Consider the following 18,012-nt stretch of genomic DNA (forward strand, 5'->3'; position numbering starts at 1 on the left):
ATCCTCCAAGGAGAAGCCACCGATAGGTTGACCAGGTCCGCAAACCAGGGCATCCTTGGTCAATAGGGTGCCAGGAGGAGGAGCTACGCTCGTTCTTCCAACATCTTCCGAATTACTGCCGGAATTATGGGGAGCGGGGGAAAGGCATAGAGGAGACTTTTGGGCCATCTGCACCGAAGGCATAGAGGAGACTTTTGGTCCCCTCCGCTCCCTGGCAAGGAAACCTGGTGAAGAATCTGGTGACCTGGGCGATTTGAGGAGTGGAGAAGATCCACTTCCAGCGTTCCGAATCTGAGGGAAAGTACCTGAATAGAGACGGAGGAATGGACCATTTTGCCTGGTCAACTAGGCTCCTGCTGAGCCAGTCAGCCTGGGAGTTGTTGATCCTGGAGAAGTGGTCTGCCAAGATCGACAACAGGTGTTTCTCTGCCCATAACCCAACCATAGAGCCTCTCCCATGAGGGCTCTGGACCTCGTCCCCCCTTGCCAGTTAACATGAGCCATGGCGGCCATGTTGTCCATAAGGACTAGAACATGAGAGCCGGTCACTGAGTGCCTGAAATGCTTGAGAGCTAGAAAAATGGCTCTGAGCTCTAGCCAATTTATGGGAAGGGCCTGCTCTGACCTGGACCAAGGTCCTGAGCTATCTGGCCCTGCATATGGGAACCCCAACCCAGGAGGCTGGCATCGGTGGTTATCACTAGCCTGTCTGGGACCCTGAAAAGAAGTCCCTTCCAGATTAACGGGGAACACCACCAATTGAGAGATCTCCGGATTTGTGGCGGGAGCGGGACCTTGATGGATGAGTGGCTGGTTCCTGCCCATTGGTAGGGAAGCAGGAACCATTGGAGTGGACAGGAGTGGAAAAATCCGTGGCTCTGGAGATATGACAGGGTAATTTGCAGATCCCGATGGGCTGCATGGATGGAGGAGGACAGAATCAAAATGTTGTCCAAGTAGCATTGGATCCTCACTGGAACAGAAAGCAGAGATGCTATCAATGCTGCCAGAACCTTCGTGAAGACCCTTGAAGCCGATGAGAGGGAGAAGGGAAGTGCTCAATACTGGTAATGGGTATTCTGATAACAGAAACGGAGAAACTGGTGATGATGAGGCCAAATGGGGATGTGGAGGAAGCCTCCATGAGATCAATGGAAGAGAGGAGATCGCCCTCCCGAATGCTCTCTAAAATAGAATGCAGAGTCTGCATTTTAAATTGCCTGTATTTTACAAATTGGTTGAGAAATTTTAGATCCAGGATGGTTCGCTACCCCCCCTGAGGCTTTGGGAACGATGAAAAGGCAAGAGTAAGCCCACATCCCCGTTGAGAGGGGGGAACAGGTTTGAATAGCTCGGATTTCAAGTAGTTGAATGGCCTGATTCATGAGGTCTTGCCTTGAAATGTCCCGAGAGACAGGACAGATAAAAAATTTTTTGGGGGGTGGCATTAGGAAGTCCAACTGTAATCCTGACCTAATAGTGCTGAGCACGCAGCCATCCGCCGTGACTCCTCCCATTTGGAGGCAAAGAAGGCTAGGCGACCTCCGATGGGTGGGGAGAACGAGGGATTACTTAGAGCGACGGAAGGAACGACCCCCACCCTCCTGAAAGGGCCGTTTACCAGTATAAGGAGCTGGGCGATAGTCGGCTCTCTTCCCAGAGGAAGAGAGAATTTTACGTTTATCTCTGGTTTCGATGAGATAAGGTTCCAGAGCATCGCCAAAAAGCTTATCGCCCGTGAATGGAACTGAAGCCAGCTTCCATTTATGGTGTGACTCCGCCTGCCAATTTCTGAGCCATAACAGTCTTCTTGCTGCTACTGAAGATGCCATGGCCCTAGATGCAAATTTGGCGGAATTGAGAGTGGCATCTGCAGTGAATTCCGCTGCTGCAATAATCTTATTAAGGCCTTGGTGAGACCGAAGGTCAAATGTAGGCAATCTAATCTGGAGTTGGTGCAGCCACCATATGGATGCCCACGTGAGTGTGCCAGTAGATGAGAGCGAGGCCAGAACCGGAATGTCAACAGAAGGCACTGCCAGGTATTGTCCAGGGTTGCGCTGACGTTGTAGAAACGCTTATCCAGAGAAGATGGGCGAGGACCTGCCGAAGGGGAAGCGCACTGTTCCTTGACCATGTCCAGGAACAAAGTGGGAGAAGGCAAAACCCCTGCATGCACTACAGGCTTGGAGAAGAGTGAGTCTGCCTGGCTAGAGGGAATTCCTTGTGGCTCGGGAGCCACTTCCTCTGGCGACAGCTTGGCAGTGACCAAGGCCTTGCTGAGTAATGGCCTGAAGAGAGAAGGATTGAAGACCAATGCAGAGGATGTCTGCTCTGGGCAAGAGTCCTCTCCCTCTGAAAGATTTTGGTCAAAGGTCTCGCCCTCTTCACGTTCTGAACGAGAGGGGTAACTGTGTTCAGATGGTGAAGCCCTTCCCCCCTCATCAACCTCCTCCCATTCTGGTAGAGAAGAATGGACCCTGAGGTCCTGGGGCCTGTGTAAATCAGGGTGATGAGGCAAGGAATTTATATAGATTGAGAAGGGAGAAGGGCCTGAACCCTTTCCAGAGGTCGAAGGATTTGCTTGAAGCCTTCAGCCAATCCCTGCCTAATGGCCAAAGAGACATCTTAGATATCCCCTGGACTATGCTCAAAGGTAGAGGCAGAAGGCCGCTGCTGTGGGAGTGAAGGTGGCTTCAGGCCTAGATTGAGAAGAGGTTAGAAGCCTGGAGGGAGGGGGAGGAGTATAGAGCCCAGAAGCCTGTTGGAAATAAGGCCCAGATCTGCTTAGATCCTGAGGATCATAGTGTACTGCAAAGACCTCAGGAGACCAGGATGGAGGATGGAAAGGCTCATAGATAACTTCTCCTCCCCTGGGAGGGCTTGGCTGGGGCCCTCGGGTATCACCTGAAACCTGCTGTAGTTGCACTCCCTTCTGTTGAATAGTTCTGTTGAACTGCCTCTCTAGGGCTGCATGTCTGCGCTTTTCTGCCCTCAACTCAGCCTGAGTTGCCTTCTTAGGGGCTAGAACCTTAGCTCTCATTTTAGCAGCCACCTCCCTCTGGACTGATTGGGTGCGTTGCCTACGACTTTTTCTCTTATTGCGTTTAAGAGACTGTTCCACTGGTGGGGAAAACTCTGCCTGGCCCTTATCTTGCTCCATTTGAAGAATAAAGGCTCTTACGATGGAAAGAAACTGTTTGTAAATTTTTTGTATTAAGCCCCTTAGGGTATAAACTGGCCCCCGGGTTTACAAAATGGCCGCTCACCTCGTGGTGGAAGGCTTCAATCCAAGATGGCCACTGACTATGGGAAACAGGCTCCGAGATAGAAGAATCCCTCCTTAGGCTATAAAGAGCCCCGAGTGAAGTCAGCAAAGGAAAGGGCAGCCTCTGGCCACATGATCAGCTGGCTGACGCTGGTATTGGTTTGCCGATCACTTTTTACCACCGCTCAAACCGCAGGCGTGGGGGGAGGTCTACAGACGCTGCCCAACTTGCCTGAACAGCACTCTGGCAACGCTGCTCCCAATGCTGCAGGAGAGAGAGAGCCCTGATCTCCTGGAAGAGCAGCTGCCCAGATCCTGGGAGCTGCTGAAGCGAGGAAAAAAGGTACTGAAGATCGCTGGTGAGTGCTATCTACAGAACCTTAGCTGGCTGAAGCTGTTATCGGTTTGCCGATCACTTTTTACGACCGCTCAAACCGCAGGTGTGGGGGAGGTCTACAGACGCTGCCCAACTTGCCTGAACAGCGCTCTGGCAACGCTGCTCCCAACATTGCAGGAGTGAGAGAGAGAGAGAGTCCTGCTCTCCTGGAAGAGCAGCTGCCCAGATCCTGGGAGCTGCTTGAAACGAGGAAAAACGGTACTAAAGATCGCTGGTGAGTGTTATCTAACAGAAGCTTTCAGAGACACAGCTACTGACTGAAAGGAGCTGAGTCAAAAGCTGGAGTCTCTTCCGGGGGCTGGCTTTTATATCTTAGTGCAGACTCAGCTAAATGATGTCATAGGAAGGAGTCAACCCATCCTGGGCTCTTGATGCAGCATGGAGGAGAATGCAGAAGTTTTCAACCTCTATTCCTTCTTTGCTGATTCAATCCACTGATGCCACAAGCCCCAACTTTATGCCCTCATTTGACTTTTTTCTCCTCCTCTCACCACAATGTGACTTATGACTTTCAAAATAGTAAAAACCATCCAAACTCTGTTCCCTTCCTAACATTATCATCCCTCTTTCTCACTCACCACCTCATAAGAGCATCTCTTCTTGACAGAGTGGGAGTACTTTAAACTACAGTATCATTAATTGGATGGGGAAAACTTGAAAGATGGCAGTTATTTAGACTATTATTTCAATATTGAGAGTGTACAATTTTATAGATTCTAAGTGGCTTACCATTAAAAAGCAAAAGAACACGTATCAAAGGAAGACAGGATCCAGATTATTGGGGGCAATATGCTGACTCTGTAAAACCAGTTAGAGAGGGGCTGTAAAGCACTATGAAGCAGTATATAAGTCTAAGTGCTATTGCTATTGCTAACCCAAGGCTTGAAAAAGAGCCAGTCTTTTAACTTCAACTTAAAAGTTAAGTTCAACTTAAAAGCATCTTCCCCATGGTTTTTCATGGCAGAAACCACAAATCTAAAAATGAGTTCTCTCACAGGAAGCGCTCTTCTACATTTTGTTCAATATCTATCTATCTATCTATCTATCTATCTATCTATCTATCTATCTATCTATCCTATCCATCCAGATCTCTCTTTCTAATCAATCTATCCATCCAGATCCCTCTCCCTCTCGTTCAATTTGGCAATGCCTGATGTGTGTGTGTATATATACACATGCATTTAATAAAATATATGTGTGCTAAAAGTTATTTAGCAAAAATTATGTCATTTTATAACCTATTAATTAATCATACACTTTGGTCTCAATTAATACCAAACATCACTGATTCTTAAATTGTAGGTTAGAACTCCTAGGAAGAGAACATATGCAGCTGAGGGTATTTGCACAGCTAAAAAGGGAGTCAAAACTCGCTCTTGCTTTGCCTAGGCAACTCTGCAGTGCGAGTAATATCAAAACTTACTAGGCATTTTATTGCCCTGCTTTGTTCTCACTTTGTCCGGGTAACCTGGCAACTGGGTTGCACAAGCAAAACACGGAGAAAGGGCCAATACTGAGTTTTGATAGCAGATCCACTTTGTCGGAACATACCTGCAGGAGTCCTGTCAACTTATTCCTGACTTTATCAAAACAGGGCTCCCACAGGTTTGTATAGGCAAAGAGGAAATGTTGTTAAAAAATCCCCCCTTGCTTTGCCTGTGCAGGCTTGTGCAGACAGAGCAGCAAACAAAGTGCAAAATGAGTTTTGAAAGATAATGAGTGGCTCTAACAGTCTGTAAAGCCATCTGCTATCTTTATTTATTCTTAAATACATAAATATTTTAAAACAAAATTTAAAATAATTAAATAAAAATGTTATTTTATATTTATTCATGCCTCAACACCAGCATTGATATTCTTAGATGGAATGTATTCCTTCCCCTAAAAAAGTTCTGCATCCCAGTTTTAAAGGAAGATTTCATTCTTTGACATCCTTATGTAGTGGCTGTCTCCCTTCACAGTCTTAGTACAAATTTGATTTCTTCCAGGAAAAAGAGCTGCTACTAGGAAACTACACAACTGTCTCTCAATTAACCTTACTACCACAAAGCCAGAATAAATATTACTGGATTTGCCCTTGCAAACCAAACTTTTACCTACCAGAAAATACAGATGAAAAACATATAAGTAATAAACAATGAAGATTCCCTCTAAATTAGAGCTTTCCAAACCTGGGTAAATTGCCCAAAATTCATTAAAAGTGGTTGGGTAGTGCCCAGAAACCCATCATTTACGGACATTTAAGCTCGTTAAAATGTTATTCCTACACTGAGTAAAAAGGACATTCTGATAAGCAGTTTTGGGTCACAAAGGGAAATATTTGGAAAGTACTGCTCTAAATAATAAGGAAGGACTTTATCTGTATTCTGCCAAAGCACCACAAACAGGAACTGCTTTAAACCACTAGGATTTTGTTGGTTTATTTTGGTATGTAATTTTGTTTACTTTTTTACATCATGATCTTATGCCATATAACAGATCATTTTGGGATAATAATCATAGTTTAAAATCATTTGCCAAGCAATTTGAGGAAATAATTATATGACATACTTAGAATCAAAGCTCTCAAACCTTTTTGCTTTTTCAGTTTTGAAAAACTGAAAATTTCAAAGTTTAATTTTATTTTTTTGTTCTGAAGTTTTCTCTTGGCATTATTGTTGTGAACTTCATGAGCAGTCTCAGAAAGAATGAAACTAAAGAACAACAAATATTGATAGCAAATATTCTAACAAAGATCAGCAAACTGCAAGCAATGTAACACCATATGGAAGCAAAAATTGGGCCTTGAAGAAGCAGGACAGAGAGACTATTGATGCTTTTGGTGTTTGAAAAGACACTAGCAAATACCATGGTTGGCTAAGAGAACAGATAAATAGATCATTAAATATACCCAACCCAGGATTCTCAGGGATAAATTATAAGGCTCAAACATACTGTAGGCAAAATACCCAATTCTTTGGAAAAGGCTGTATTATTCTAAAATATTTCTAATTCTAAAAATAGAATGATTTTTTTTAATTTTTGTGCAAACTAGAAGAATGTATCTGCAGATCTAAACCCAAACCCATTCATTTTTTTCCACAATTCATATTCTTAACCATTAATTCTAAATAATGTTTCCAAAGTCAGGATCATTAAAAAAAGTTCTTTGAAATTTACATTGCATTTGAAAAATAATGGAAGATCCGAACTAAACCTGGAACTAGTTCCAAATAATAAATTATTTTTATGTTCAACATGCATGTTTACTTTATAACTTTAAAATTAAAGTTAAAAATAAAATCCATAACATTTTAAGTCTTTAGTGATAAATTTAACTTTATAATTAAAAACATGTGTCAGTGATTCCTTGCCAAAATATTCCATTTCTTAGAAATATGTAAAGATGGAGGTTTTTACTTTTGAACGTTTGTACTGAACTCCTAATTATTACCTGAAACACTTTAGACTCATACCAAGAAACTATTGCTCCACCCACCTTACATCATCACCCCATCAACTGCAAGTTCTATAAAATTAAAAATCACCAATGGTCACCAAAACTTTGATAATCCCAGTTGTAAATATTTACAGAAATAGATTATTTTTACTTTTATTTATTTGTATCCGCCTTTATTATTTTCATTAATAACTAAAGGTGGTGAACATATCAACACACCTTCCTCATCCTATTTTCACGACAACAACCTTGTGAGCTGGGTAGGGCTGAGAGACAATGATTTGGCTCAAAGTTATTGACTTTGACTTTCATATCTAAGATGGAACTTGAATTCACAGTCTCTTGCTTTCTAGCCTGGTGCCTTAACCGAACTGGCTCTCTATTAATATGCTTTTTTTCCTTTAAATATAACCTAACACCTCTGGTTTAAAAATGGGGATCCAATTTAATGTTTCATTGTCACTTTTGACTATAAAATTGAATAGACATGATAATTACTCAAAGTAAATATGGCTTACTGCACAATATGTAATAGAGGAATGGTTAATTACATGGGTATCATATAGAAATAAGGAAGGAAGGAAGCTTTGTCTGTTTTCATATACTGCATAATATTGTATCAAATATGCATTTCTCTCTTGCATTTCAATTAAAAAAATAAGCACTAATTTCATATCCAAGTATGAGATCTATTCAACTTCAGACATTTGCAACTTTTCTATTTGTGTTTGCCAGTGGCTTTAGATCTCAAGTTACTATTTGGTAAGAATAGAGGAATTTCACAAATTGATGTGACCATAGCAACAAACTAATTTGCTAGATCTAAAAACTTACTGAGTTCTTGTAAATGAAAAGATAGCCTGGTCATGTATTTTAAGATATTCAAAGAAATGAGTATGTCAAATTATACTTCTTATAAGAAATGAATGCCTGTAGAAACAGCTCATGGGCACCTACATTAATCATCTGCCAATTATTCTTCCATCCACCATAATTCTTCAAACTTCTTTGGAGTTCTAATTTGATCATAGCAGGCAAGGCTTTTTCTTTAATTTGAAAAATTAAAACTTAATCAAAAAGCATACATGTTCTTCATTTCTATTTTTTAATTGAATTCTTTAATTATAGTTTACATTCTTTAATTGAATATAAATCTAATTCTATTTCTTAATTTAATTTGCCCACCTACATGATTTTGTAATGTTATCCCATAAAGCAGTGGTTCCCAACCTTTTTTTCGCCCCGCACCCCTAAAGAAATTTCACTCGGTTTGGTTTCCGGTTTGTCGGCCAGCGGCGGCGGGATTTCGCGGCTGCGCGATCCCCCGCGCTAGCCGTTTTTGGGGCTCCGACCCAGGCGGGTGCGAGCTAGGCTGCCCTGCAGGGGCAGCTGAAGGTAGGGGATCCGGAGAAGGGTTTGGGGGTGTTGCAGACCCCTTCCCGGCCGGCAGAACCCCCTTTTCCCAGGACGGTGCAGCGGCGGTCCGTAATGGCCGCCACAAAGAAGCTGGCAGCTGGGTAAGAATGCGCAGGAGGAAGTGGAGAAAGTGCTTGAGAGGAGAAAGTCTTTGTTGGTTCCTAGGACTCTAAGACATATTTAACAAAATTCCTGAAAAGTATGACTTTCTGAATGATACCTTCGAGAAGAGGAAAAAAGCGGCAGTTTAATGGTGCTGAAAGGATAGCTTACCCTCTTTTTTACGGAATAAAAGTGAACATTAAGAAACCTATTTTTTTAGGTGAAAACTGGCTCTAAGCGGTGAGTGGGAAAAGAGAGGACTAAAAAAATATATTTGTATGCTAAGACCTTGTTGGAGGAGATGCCTTAAGGATTGAAAGACTAAAATATATTGCAATAAGATTTTAAGAAACAGATTTGGACTTTCTTTTTCTTTAATTGATACTACCCCAGGAGGAGAGTGGGAACTCTGTCTTGGTTTGGACTGACTGAGAACTTTGGGATTGTCTTATTTTTCCTTTGGAATATTCTGGCTGTTGTAAGAGAAAAGAAAAGAAAAGATTTATAATGGCTTCTTCTATCGAGGAACTGAGAAAAGATTATGAGCAAGCAAAACAAAATGGTAAAGCTGGTTTGAAAGAAGCCTTCCTTTTTTTTAGAAATGGCGCTTATTAATTATCAACAAACATTGCAACAGATGAAGACAGCAGAAGAAGAACAAAGAGAGGAAGCCATCTTTAATAAATCTCAGAACTCGACCAAGAGGGAAGGAAGAAGAAAAAGAAGAGAAATAAAGGACTTAAGATTTAAAAAAACATTTAAGAAAGGGAAAAACAAGGTGCAAAATCAATATAAGGATGGTAAACAAAAGGGAAGAGGAATACGACAGAGAAGGGAAGCCAGTAAGGCAGAGGCTAGAAGAAGGGGGGCTAGAAAGGTTTGTTGGGGGAAGAAAGAAAGGGAAAAGGTGGAGAAAAGCTACAAAGTTTTGAAATTAAATGAGAAAAAAGAATTTTTTTTAGGGATAAAGGATAAGTATAATTTCTTCAAAAAGATTTTGCAAGGTACATAAGATGATATTGTAGTATTGTATCAGAAATAGAAAATTTAAATGGCTTGAGAGTTGATAAGAGATTAAAATGTTGGAATGTTAATAATGATTGGTTTGAAAATATAATATGAGGGGAGATTTAGAATATTAAACTTTAATTAAAGAGTTTATTAAGATTATGGTATTGATGTTATTATAAAACTTTCATTATAGTATTTTGTTTTTAATATTTAAATCTATTGCTTAACTATGTATTTAATTGTTTTAGATGTATTATTCAGTTAGAATGTACCAAGCAAAATCGGATTGGGTAGTTTAAAGATTAATTTGATTAATTTAGTGGGGAGATAGAAAGGCATCATACTCTGATTAGTGATTTCAGGAGAAATTTCTTTCTTTTTAAAAGGAATGAGACAAAGGTATAATAGAGAATGGACAAAAGATATAAATATAATGACTCAAATTAAGATGATTAATTAAGATAGAATCAAGAAGAGTGAAATATGTGGAGAAGTTAATATAGAAGACTTAGAATGGTAAATAAAATAAGTAATGATATGTAAGATGAGCCTGAATATAATTGAAGAGAAGAGATACCTGGGTCCAAGTTACTTTCCAAAAAGATCTTTTTTATGTTTTGTGTGTTGTGTGATTATGTTGTTTTTTTGGGGGGAAAATTAATAAAACCTTGTAGAAATACAGAATGAGAATAATGGTAACTAAGTCAGAAAGAAGTAGATGAAATAATAATAATAAAATTGAATAAGAGTGAAGAGAAATAAAGGGAAATTGGATAAGAGGTTTTTGTATGTTTATATGGAAATGGTTTAAAACAGAATTATAGTTTATCTGACTTGTTAAATTTATAATGGAAAAAGGTTTAAACATGTAATGGATAATGATGACTTGTGTGTTTTGAAAATCAATAAAACTTGTTTAAAAAAAAAAAAAGAAAAGAAATTTCACTCGAACCTCACACCCCCTGAAATTTAGACTTTAGGCACTTCTGAACGCGTTAAATATATGGTAGGATTGAATCTTTTCAGCTATGTATGTGACGGCCACTAAATAACGATACTTAACTCTAAAATGAAAACAAAGTTAATCCATTGCATAATAAATAAATAAATAAAAATAAATAAAAATTACCTGGACTTTTCTCACACCCCCTGGAATATCGTCTCGCACCCCAGGTTGGGAACCCCTGCCATAAAGGGATGCACTAAGGAGCAGGCTGACTTTCTATACAGAGAAACTCATATCTCTTATTCAACATAGAGCAGGGTGTCAAACTCAAGGCCTATGGGCCAAATCTGGCCCACGGGGTGCTTAGATCTGGCCCGTGGGACCACTCTGGAAACAGCCTAGGACTGGCCCGGGGTGCCTCTGCCAGTGAAAATAGAGCTCTATTTTTGCTGGCAGAGGGTTGCAGGAGGCTGTCCCCAGCCGAAAATGGAGTTTGAGAGCCTGTTTTTGCTCGGGCCATAGAAACAGAAACTTCCAATACAAGTGACATCAAGCTGGCCATATCTACCACGGCCACTCCCCCCAGCCCACCCCCCCCCGAGGTCAAACACAACCCCAATGCGGCCTTCAGTGAAATTGAGTGACACCCCTGATAGGGATACAGAAACTATAGGGGAGAAACTACAGTCAAAGGGAGCCATACATAAATCATCACACAGTACAAATAAAGACTAATAGTTCAATGTTGGAAAATGAATGCTTTGTCCCAGTCTCCTACATGCAAGTTATCGCTTCATAATGCTGTATTTATGATGATCTCAGAATAAATAATATATAACTTCCTAAAATGTATGTTGGCCATTTTGCAGACAAAGCCAAGATGCCTTGGTACAAAAAAATTTCCAATATTGCACTAAATGATTATTTAATTAGAACATTAAAAACAATTCCACAGGGTTTAATTTAAAAATGGTAAAACTAAACTTGTGAGAACAAATCAAGTCTGTTTGTTTTGCTTTTATTTTATTTATTTATTTTTATAAAGGAAACCACAGAACTTGATAGGATGTATAAATTATGAGTGGGAATAAAATATGAAGTAAATCTGTACATATGTTCAAAATACTGTATAATAGTATAATTCAACCAAATTTGAAGTAGCAAATGGCAGAATTAACACATTTTAATAATATATGATAAGTATAAAGTCCGAAATGACCAAGCTGAATATTTCTAGAGATAAGTCACACTGGATTTAGTAATAGTTTTCCTTGATAAATGACCATAGGACTGCTATTTAAATTGTTGCAGATTAATACATGGGAAAACTAATAAATCAGTACTGATATTCAAGAACTTCATATAATCTCCATGCACAAGATGCTGGAGACGAACACTAAAGAATATTGTCCTTATGCTCCAATGGTGTGTTTTGTTTTTGGCCATGTACAATATATAATCATCTAATGGAACCATTGTTCTGACCTAGCCTAATGCTTATCTTTTTATAATCCCTGAATTATATTCATTCATGTTTACTATTATATTCATACATTATTATACTTGAGAATGACATTGAGCAGCCACAGCATTCTGCTGCCCAGTCTTCAACAAAAATATGCTTTAAAATTTACAGTGTTAAGTACAATAGTTTAGGAACTATGCTAAACATAAGATAGCAGGAAATAATGCAGTTATATTGTTTTTAATAATTCATATTATATCACTAAACAGATATAAAAATATTTTTCAAATTTTTAATAGAAACATTAAGTAGCTATAATGATGCACAGTAGCAACATTATTCAATAAAAATCTTGATATAAATTCTCAACTCTCCAGGAACTTTGAACATATTATAGTACATTCAATTTTTTTCCTCTTCCCCTCTCCCCTTTAAGCAAACATACTCACAATAAATAAAATAGCCGCAGTAAATAAGTTTCTAAAAGTTCCTACCATCTTCTACTTTATAATAGTCAATTTTACTTTTTATCCTGGTCTTATAATTATTCGAAATGTGGTCTCCAATATGGCAAATAGTAAGCATGGCTGTTGATGCAGGAAAAGCAGGTCACCCAACTTTTAATCATCTTTAAACAATATTGTTCGTTCAAAACAATATGAAGATTTGTAATATGACCAAGCTTGCAATTTCACCAAGTTTTACAGCAAAACAGAGTATACAAAAGAGAAATAATGGGGTCAGATTTAAGGAAGCTGAGAGAAATAGAGTATTTCTGTTTTTGTTCTTATTTGCACTGCTAGAACATTGCTTTTAATCCTGACTAAAGGTAGTCCTCAATGTACGACCACAATTGAGCCCAAAATTTATTTTGCTAAATTTGTTAAGTGAGTTTTGCCCCGTTTTATGATTTTTCTTGCCACATTTGTTAAGTGAATCACTGCAATTATTAAATTAGTAACACAGTTAAGTAAACCTGGTTTCCCCATTGACTTTGCTTGTTAGAAGCTTGCAAAAGGTGATCAAATGACCCTAGGACACTGCAACCATCGAGTCAGTTGTCAAGCACCCAAATGTAAATCATGTGACCATGCGGATGCTGCAAAAGTCATGAGAAAAATGGTCATTTTTTAGTGCTGTTGTAACTTTAAATGATCACTAAACAAACTGTTGTAAGTCAAAGACTACTTGTATTATGTCCTATAATAACCGTATACTAAGCACCTGGATTCATTATCACTAATTAAACTGTTTTCTTTCTGAGATATAAAAACATTTTAATATATACTGACATTGGTGTCAACTGTCCAGTAATTTGTTATCATGCCCTTGAAGCTTTGAAATTAGCCTTTTATGAATCTTGTTATACCTGGATGGGGGACCACTGGAACATACATGGGAAAAAGCCTTGGCTCTGCAGTGTACAGAACAGCAAAACTATTCATGTATTTTTTATTTTATTTGCATCCCACCGTTATTATTTTTAAAAATAACTCAAAATGGTGAATATATACACCTTCCTCCTATTTTCACCACAACAACCCCGTGAAATGGGCTACACAGAGCGACTGACCCAAAGTCACCATATAAACCATACAAGTTATACTTTATTAATCTTCAAGCTACGCTCATCTTAAGAATTTTTGGAAGCATACACAAAATTGCAAATGAAGATTCAGTTCAGACAAAACTGCACACCGAAATACAGTCCTTGACCTACAAGTTTGTTTAGTGACCTTTCAAAGTTACAACAGCACTGAAAAATGTGACTTATGACCGTTTTTACAGTTATGACCATTGCAGCATCCCCATAATCATGTGATCAAAATTCAGTTATTTGGCAATGGGTTCATATTTATGACCGTTGTGTCCCATGGTGACATGTTCATCTTTTGGGACCGCCTGACAAGCAAAGTTAATGTGGAAACCAGATTCACTTAACAACCATCTTATTAATTTATCAACTGCAGCAATTCACTTAAATGTGGCAAGAAAAGTTGTACAATGGTGCAAAACTTAACACTTAAGAAATGTTTCATTTAACAATGGAAATTTGGGGCTCAATTGTGGTCATAAGTTGAGGACTACCCATACAAATAGGTTATCACTTAACTGGAGCATTTTAGAGCAGGGGTCTCCAACCTTGGCAACTTTAAGACTTGTGGACTTCAACTCCCAGAGTTCCTCAACCAGAGTTCCTCAGCTTTGCCGGTTGGAGACCCCTGACTTTTAAGCAAAAGAAACAGCACTATGTGATAGCTGGTTCTCTGTTAACCCATATATTGTAAAGGGTAACAATACATAGCTGAATTCCATAGCATTTACTTAAGATGTGCCCAGCTTCCTATCCATATGAAAGGAGTCAAGTTATTCTGCACCAGATTTCCACTGTAGGAAAATGTAGACACATAAAAGCACAACAAAATTAGAGGAAGGAGGAGCAGGAATTATTATAGAGGAGGGCCCAATTACTAAAAGAATGCAATTGCACCAAGAAGTGAGGACTTATTGCTGGCAGTACCCATATCAAGCCTTGCAGAAGAGGGAGGCAGGCAGGGGTCCTAGCTATGGGCAATAAATCAATAAACAGTGGGTGATCCAATGTCCTAGATCATTGGGCCTCAACAATTTTGGTCTCGGTACCATTTTACTGCACAGGTAGTCCTCAATTTACAACAGTTTGCTTAGTGACTGTTTGAAGTTACAACAGCACTGAAAAAAGGGACTTATGACCATTTTTCATGGTCACGTGATTTGCGTTCAGATGCTTGACAACATTTATGGCGGTTGCAGTGTCCCAGGGTCACGTGATCCCTTTTTGCAACCTTCTGACAAGCAAAGTCAAAGGGGAAACCAGATTCACGTAACAACCCTGTTAGTCATTCAATAAACTGCAGTGATTCACTTAACAAATGTGGCAAGAAAGGTCGTAAAGTGGGGCAAAAAGTCACTTAACAAATTTCTCGCTTAACAGCATAAATGTTGGGTTCAATTGTGGCCATTAAGTCGAGGACTACCTGTATTAAAATGATCCAGGCCTCCGCAAGAGTTTTGGCTTAAGTGGGTTATATACCCATCCATATTTCCTGTGTTAGAAATTAAAACAAAAATTTCAAAGTAGAGTTAGCCCTGGACTTACGAACACAACTGACCCCCAAATTTCTGTTGTTCAGGGAGAAATTTGTCAAGGGGGTTTTGCCCCACTTTACGACTTTACTCGCCACGTTTGTTAAACGAATCGCTCCAAGCTGTTAAATTAGTAAGACAGTTAAGTGAACTTGGTTTCCCTTATCAGAAGGTCGCAAAAAAAAGGGGGGGGGGAATCACTGCAACTGTCATAAATGTGAGTCGAGTTGCCAAGCATCCCCGAATGTAAACCACAGGGATGCTATGAACGGTCGTAAGCCTGAACAAAGGTCCCAAGTCACTTCTTTTTTTTCCCAGCACTGTTGTAACTTTGGATGGTCACTAAAGAAATTGCTGTAAGTTGAGGACTACCTGTAAGGCACTGATAACAAATAACAAATTAACAGAGTTGGAAAGGACCTTGTAAGTTATCTAGTCCAACCCCCTGCCCTAGCAGGAGACCCTACATCATTTCTGACAAATGGCAGTCCAATTTCTTCTCGAAAGTCTCCAGTGATGGCGCTCTCACAACTTCTGAGGGCAACTTCTGTTCCATGGGTTGATTGTTCTCACTGTCAGACAGTTTCTCCTTATTTCCAGGTTAAATCTCTCTTTGTTCATTTTCCATCCATTATTCCTTGTCTGGCCTTCAGGTGCTTTAGAAAATAGCTTGACCCAGGGGTGGGATTCAAATTTTTTAACAACCGGCTCTGTGGGAATGACTTAGTTGGTGGTCATGTGACTGGCTGGCCGTGGTCAACTCAACATCACTCACATTGAGGCACACATCTCCTCACCAGGCCTCTCATGACTGTGGGGATGCTGCAACAGTCATAAGTGTGAAAAACGGTCATAAGTCACTTTTTTCAGTGCCATTGGAACTTTGAATGGTCACTCCACACAAGCAAAGTACCAGCAAAGGAGGGAAAAATAACTCCAGAGAAGTTCCTGAGACAGGAAGTCTAGTCCTGCCAAGAACGTAATAAGGGTTAACAGAGAGGCAGAGTTTGTAAGCAACACCAGAATGTTTCCTTCCTGCCTTCCTTACAGGATTAGGCCAGTAATTTCTTCTAACAACCGGTTCTCCGAACTGCTCAGAATGTTAACAACCGGTTCTAGCGAATAGGTGGGAACCGGTAGAATCCCAGCCCTGGCTTGACCCCTTCCTCTCTGTGGCAGCCCCTCAAATATTGGAAGACCACTATCCGGTCTCCCCTGGTCCTTTTCTTCCCTAGACCAGCCAAGCCCAGTTCTGCCAACCATTCGTTGTATGTTTTAGTCTCCAGTCCCCTAATCATCCTGGTTGCTCTTCTCTGCACTTTTTCTAGAGCCTCAACATCTTTTTTATAATGTGGTGAGCAAAACTGCATGCTGTACTCTTAGGTGTGGTCTTACTAAGGCTTTATAGAACAGTATTAGTATCTCACTTGATCCTGATTATATCTCTCTGTTAATGCAACTTAGAATTGTTAGCTTTTTTGGCTGCTGCACACTGCTGGCTCCTGTTTAGCTGGTTGTCCACTAAGACTCCAAGATCCCTCTCAACAGTTACTGCTATTGAGCCTGCTTTCACCCAGTCTATAGGTGTCCTTTTGGTTTTCCTTGCCTAAGTGTAGGACTTCACTTTTCTCTATATTGAATTTCATTTTATGGGATAGGTCCCAGTGTTCTAGCCTGTCAAGATCCACCTGGATCTTGAGCCGATCTTCTTGGGTGTTAGCTATTCCTGCCAGCTTAGTATCATCCGCAAATTGGGTAAATTCCCCTTCTATTCCCTCATCTAATCCCTGTAGGGATTTGCTGCTTGAGGGTTCTTCTCAGCCCCCCCCTTCCACAAGACGGGAAGACGAGGAAAACCCCTTCCCCGCCTGCCTCCCTGGGACGCCGTGGAAGAACGAAACGGGGCGGCCCGGGCTCTGAGGGCGTTTGAGGGCAACCCCGCCGCGCCCACAAGGCGGCCGGGCGAAGAGAAAGCGAAGCGGGCGGGATCCCCCTTAGCCCAGCCTGGGAAGCGCGGCGGCGGCGGCGGCAACAAGCGGGCACCTTCGCCGTCCCAGTCCAGCCCAGGGGCAAAGGAAGGCTGCCCGCCGGCTTTGGCTCTCCGTTATGAAACCGCGGCGCTCGCCCGTCCCCCGCCTCGCTATAAAGGGAGCCCAAGCGGCCAGGACTGGAGTGGCCGGGCTGGGTAGAGGGAAGGGCTCCCTCCAGAGGGCCCGGAGCGTCCGTCCACCGCGGGTCATCTGAGGCCTTCGGGAAAGAGGGGGAGGGGGGCCGCCGCCTGAGATCATAGCCCTGCGCCAAGCCCGCCTGTCACAAGTTTACCTCAGCCCGCTCGCCGAGGACGCTGCTCTGTCTCTAGAAGGGGGGTCGTCGTTGGCAGCTGTTTCCCCCCCACACACGCACACACACCCGGCTCCCCCTCCACCGTCCCCTGACCGACCGCGCGGGGTCTCCTCACTCTGCCCTCCGTCCCTCGGGCCGCGGGGCTGCAGCGTCCAGCCTCCCGCCATCCATCCACGAGGCGACTTGCCCTCGTTTTACCTCAGAAGTAGCAGCAGCAGCAGCAGCGACGGCAGCAATCTCCCAAGGCCTCGGCGGCAACCTTCCAACTTACCGCGCATGCGCCACACCCTGGCACTTACCGGCAAAACAGTAGCTTGCCGCCGCCAAGCCTGGGGAAAAAGCAAGGTGTTTGGTGTTTTTCTTTTCTTTTTTTTTCCCCTTCCCTCTCCCTTGTGCGCGTGCGCTTCTGGCAACCCGCAACGGGAGCTCGCGCGGATTCCGTTCGGGCGCCCACCCCACCAACTCCGTCTCTTCTCCCTCCCTCCCTCCCCCCCCCACC

General features: G+C 41.5%; 1 protein-coding gene across 4 annotated transcripts in view; it reads right to left on the reverse strand.

Annotated features, from left to right (window-relative positions):
* CLOCK (clock circadian regulator) overlaps positions 1-18,012 on the reverse strand; it is a 49,379-nt gene extending 31,367 nt beyond the window's left edge. For 2 of the 4 annotated variants that reach the window (XR_015749287.1, XM_026676560.2), the window contains exon 1: positions 17,611-17,774. The gene's annotated coding sequence lies outside the window, so the exon portion shown is untranslated. Of the gene's footprint in view, positions 1-17,610; positions 17,783-17,812 lie in introns of those variants that run through there. The other 2 variants (XM_026676562.2, XM_087963584.1) reach the window with 2 other exon arrangements.

Source organism: Notechis scutatus, chromosome 4 (assembly GCF_049901735.1).
Source record: "Notechis scutatus isolate UNSWTSFEM ecotype Mainland chromosome 4, rNotScu1.2, whole genome shotgun sequence".
Classification (NCBI taxonomy): Eukaryota; Metazoa; Chordata; class Lepidosauria; order Squamata; family Elapidae; genus Notechis; species Notechis scutatus.